General features: G+C 46.9%; 1 protein-coding gene across 1 annotated transcript in view; it reads right to left on the bottom strand.

Annotated features, from left to right (window-relative positions):
• The window catches only part of znf407 (zinc finger protein 407), a gene marked incomplete at its 5' end in the record, with an annotated part of 125,428 nt that overhangs the window by 28,498 nt on the left and 91,406 nt on the right, over positions 1-5,524 (bottom strand). The window lies entirely within an intron of this gene.

Raw genomic sequence — 5,524 nt, 5'->3', positions numbered from 1 at the left:
TCACAAGGGATCGAGAGGGGGCAAGCGACTGTGGCCAAGTGGATAAGAAAATAAAATAACAATGGAAAAGCAGCCGTTGTTTTTTGTCTCAATCTGCTGTACAATTTCTGCCCCAAAACTATTTTATGTCTTCCATTCCCTCTGCCCCCCCCCAACTCTTTATCGAAGGGAGCTTCGTTCTTTTCCCTTACTCTGCCTCGGCCACTTCCTCACCCCCTCTTCTCCCATCATTTTTCCTTTTTTCCCCTCTCTTGCTCTAACCCCACTTTTTTCTGTCCCTCACTTGCTGTCTGTGCCCTTCTCTTCAGGCTGTGGCTGAATAGCCGAGAAGGAGTGCACACACACACACACACACACACACATACACATACAGACACACACACACACACACACACACACACACACACACACACACACACACACACACACACACACACACACACACACACACACACACACACACACACAGACAGACAGACAGACAGACAGACAGACAGACAGACAGACAGACAGACAGACACACACACACACACACACACACACACACATCCCGTCTTGTTCACCCTGATGCAATCCCCACACACCTTGGTATCCTTCCCTTTAAGAATGAAAGACAGTCAAACATTCCAATGTGGAACGTGTGGCCTCCCTTTCTCCATATAGTGAGTATGGCTGTCATTCAAGGTCCTAAAAATGGCGTGCCACGAAGAGGAACACATGGGCAAGAATGGCTAGGAGTAACAGAAGCCTGTTTGTAGGTGATAAATGGAGCTGACTGAGGGGGCTTACGCACTCATCGGAGCAGGCCGTAATGCATGGTGCAGTTGTGGGCCGGCACCCAGGCCAGTTTGACCCAGTCCAGCCAGTTTGACCCAGTCCACCCAGTCGAGCCATGGGTCTTCTACTGAAGTCAACAGTGTGTCATCGATCCCACATCTCCACAACTCACACATAGCGCCAGATACCCCTTGCTGATATCTCAAACAAAGATACTCGCTTGAGAAATGGAGGGAGAGAAAACAGAGAGAGAGAGAGAGAGGCAGAGAGAGAGAGAGAGAGAGAGAGAGAGAGAGAGAGAGAGAGAGAGAGAGAGAGAGAGAGAGAGAGAGAGAGAGAGATCAAAATGCAGAACAACTCGTCCCGGAAAGGGTCTTTTAAAAGTGGCATGAGACAGGGATGTAGGCAAGATAACGGCAGGCGGTGCAATGAGAGTCTAGGGGATTTAAAACAATCAATTTCTGTCGAGACAGTGATGCATTTAAGGAAGAAAGAGGTCCAAGTAGCGCAAAGGTTGGCAGGTGTTCGTCCGCTGGGGAGACCTCCAATTAACACCAAAAACAGTGGCGTGAGCTCAGCTTCAAGTTCATGCATGCAGACCTGCTGCACTTAATTATCATTGGCGCATTGGTTGAAAATGTTTAATGGCACGCAATAGACACAGAATAACAAAGTGGGCCGGGAGGACAGACAGTGACGCATTAGACCATCATCTAGATCACGGTTTCTTAAACTATAGGTCACAACCCAATGTGGGTCGAACTGCATGTTAAAATCAATCAAAAAAGTTTTGACATTCAATAAATGTGGTTATTTTGTTTGTTTTGCTTTAATTGATAGTATGCTAATTTAGATATTAGATAGATAGACAGATAGACAGATAGATAGATAGATAGATAGATAGATAGATAGATAGATAGATAGATACATTCTTTATTCATCCCGGCGGGGAAATTCAGGTGTGCCGTAGCTCACAAAATGTTGAGCAATATTGCGCACAGTCCAGTGGTTCAGTTACTGGGGGCGGGGGGGGGGGGCACTGGCTATTGGCTCCTGGCTCCTGGCTCCTGGCTCCTGGCTATAGGCAAGGTGTTGTGCAGCTTTATGACAGTGGGGACAAAAGACCTCCTGAGCCGTTCAGTTCTGCAGCACAGCGCGATGAGCCTGTAGCTGCTTCTCTGGCCTGCCAGTATGTTGTAGAGGGGATGATTGTTATTGTCCAGGATGGCCTGTATCTTACTCCTTGTGCATCTCTCCAGCACAGTCCCCACTGAGTCCAATCTCTTACCAAGCGCTGAGCCAGTCTTTTTCACCAGCTTGTCCAGCCGCCCCGTGTCCTTGTTTTCCATGGTGCCCCTCCAGCAGACCGCAGCAAAAAAAAGGACGCTTGCCACCGCCGACTGGTAAAACATCTGAAGCATTTTGCCTCAGACGTCAAAGGACCTAAGCCTCCTGAGGAAAAAGAGCCGGCTCTGCCAATTTTGGTGGAGGGCACCTGTGTTACATTTACATTACATTTACATTTAGTCATTTATGCGGACGCTTTTATCCAAAGCGACTTACAAGGGAGAATAACATTCAAGCTACATTGCGACAGAGACATTAGTGTAACAATAAATACAGCTAGGTAGTGCTAAGTAATTGTAAGTTAGGAGAGGAGGTACTCTCTGAAGAGCTGGGTCTTCAAGTGCTTCTTAAAGACTGAGAGAGAGGTCTTTTTGTTGGAGGACCATTCCAGCTTGTTGTACAGATGAACAACCTGGACATTCCTCTCAATGTCCACCCGCAAATCTTACCTTGCTGGAGATGGGGCTTGAAAAGATCCTGCAAAAATCCACCACCATCTCTTTGCTCTTGGAGGTGTTCAACAGGAGGCAGTTATTGTCGCTCCAGTAGTTAAAAGCCTTCGTCAGACCCCTGTCCACCTCCTGTCCATTCCGGATACATGCCACAATAGCAGTATCATCAGAGCATTTCTGGATGTGCCAGGACTCAGAGTTGTACTTAAAGTCCGCTGTAAACAATGTGAACAGGAAAAGAGCCAAAACAGACCCCTGTGGAGCACCACTGCTGCTCACCGCCGTCCCAGAGACTAATTATGCGTTCATGAGGTTAGGTTTGGGATCATGGATGCGACATAGTTCCATATCCTGCAGCTTTTCATTATGTTATGACATTCAATTGTTTTACAACTAAGCACAATCAAATTAAATATATGTTGTGACCTCCTGAAGTCATATTTAATTGATAAAATCCTTCCTTGTTATGGACCAGAACGTACTATTTTTTGTGAAACACCTATCATGCGAATGTGACATAAAGAAGGTGACACAAAGACACCAATAATGAACACAAAAGTTGATCCCTCCATGTCCTATAGGTGGTTGTCGTTTTTGTTTCAAAAACACTACAGCACAATGCTACTATTGTTGTTGTTTTTTTTTGTCTCTACCTACAGTACATAAATAATGTGTCAAATTTAACACGTTATTAGAAAACAGATGTTCATCTTTTTTTATCGGCGCTTGTCTGCAAGGTACCTTTCGCAACGTCGACACTGTTGTCATATGTGCCCAGGACGCGGGGACATGTTTTTCTTTTTTTTGCTAGATGCATGCACACCTGTCCTCCGCATATCCACGCCAAGGCAACTTGCCGATGTAACACAATGCTCAGGTAGCACCCAGGAGGGTTAGGTTTCATCACACGAGGCAGACAAATGCAAATCTTAAGTAAAAGCCATTGAGATGCAAATTTGTTTCAACGCATTCACAAAACAGCCAAAAAGAAAGAGGAAACATATGCAAACAAATGATTTTGCCTGTGGTTGTAACCGTGTATTAAGATCATCACTTACACTACAAGGCCAGGTCTGTCCTCGACCCACTGCGGTGGCCATCCATCATGCATTATTAGGGAAAATATAATCTGCAGAAAGCAGCAACAATGCCTGAAAGAAGTTTGTTTATTTATTTAATTTCTTATTTTTTTGGAGGTAATAGGCGCTAAGCAGCACATCCAAATTCCTGAGACGAGCCCACGGTAGCGAATGATAAAGCATTTGATCACTGTGCCCCCCAGATCCAAAAATTATAACCTTGTTTGAAAAATTAGGGAAATATTTCACAATTAAAAACAGTAGAATGAAGACGCTGTCGCAATGCTAATGTTGAGGACCAACCTGTGTGTGTGTGTGTGTGTGTGTGTGTGTGTGCGTGTCTGTGTGTGTTTCGTAGAGATAGACATGGAGAGAGAGAGAGAGCGGGAAGACAGCGGGCAGGTTGGGGGGCTGCTTTTACACCTGCCCCCTCCGCCCGCTGCCCTCCAACTACAGCTGGCCTTGCTGGAGGCAGCGGAGATGAGGGGAAGTTCAGCGGATCTCCAAGGCCGCAGTGATAACAGCTTTACTTCCTGGTACTGTAACTACCTGGACAGTTGGCAAAAAGGAAGTTATCCAACTAGGTGTAATTTAGCAGAGACGCTGGGGCTCTGCGTGTGTGCGTGTGTGTGTGCGTGTGCGTGTGTGTGTGTGGTGTCTGGTGTGGTTGTCTATCTACGGCGAGATCACACAGACAACCTTGCACTTTTTTTTCTTCTCTACGCCTATCGCTCTGCAGATTGCGCAAGGGAGACAATTGTCATTACCATTTTATTAAAAAGTGTCCTATCAGCAAGATTTCCACCCCCCCCCCCCACCACCGCCACCACCACCACCAACACCCTCGCACCTTTCATTTCTTTATTCTCCACCAACCCCAGAGCGCCCCCCCCCCCCCCCCCCAAACCCTAATTTAAATCTCCATACCCTCCATCGCTCGTAGGATCTAATTCCCTCCCTTCCTCAGTTTGTGAAAGGACCTCTGCTTTCATCCTGGAGAAGGGGCTTTAATTCGAAGTGCAACGCTGAATAAGAAGGGGAACCAGCTTGAGAGAGAGGGAGAGAGAGACAGGCGCACACAGACGGGCCGGCACGGGAGTCATCCCAATGTCAATCAATCTGGTGCGTGGGGGCCATGGGGATGGCGGGGGGGGGGGCGCGGGGAGGGGTTTGCGGAGGAAGCGAGCGGGTGGGCGCCAGTGTTTGATCTGTGTCGTTCAAAGGCAGATCAGCGGGAAGGGCCATCACAGACGATTTGCCTTCCACTGCCAGCCCCAGTGCCACTCTGACAGCGAGCAATCACAAGCAGGTTAATTCAACATCTACCTTCTTAATCTCCCCACATACCTTTCTTTTGGTCTCCCTCTGTCTTCTCAGATGAAACGCTGCCCTCCCAAACCTGTCTCTCTCACTTTCTCTCTCCCTCTCTCTATCCCTTTCTTAAAAAAAAAAAAAAGGACAGAAAAAAATTATCACCGCACTTCCAATAAAACACAAAAAAAAGCAGAAAGAAAAACGCCCGGTCGCCTTCATGGGACGAACTGGGCCGAGGCGGGCCGTGAGGTGAACAGGTACGAGTAAGAGGTGAGAGGGTAGAGGGGAGGGATTTTAAAGATAGCGAATGTATCGAAAGTGAGAATACGAATGCAATCAGAGGTGCGGAGGTGAGGGTGAAAGGAGTGAATGAAAAAGTTTTCCCCTGATTCAGAAGGTCAATGTGGCTGTTAAGCCAACAATATGTTGGTTTATGGCAAAAAAAAAAATCTAAAAAACAAACAAACATATTTTTGGAGTCAGCACCTAAAGTTCTGGAGCGGTTTGTAGTTAAAGTTCAACAGGAAACAAACTGCAGCTTGACCACAACCGGCT

Source organism: Zeus faber, assembly GCF_960531495.2.
Source record: "Zeus faber genome assembly, chromosome: 8".
Lineage (NCBI taxonomy): Eukaryota > Metazoa > Chordata > Actinopteri > Zeiformes > Zeidae > Zeus > Zeus faber.
Note: the sequence above shows the minus strand (reverse complement) of the source record. Positions and strands in the feature narration are given on the sequence as shown.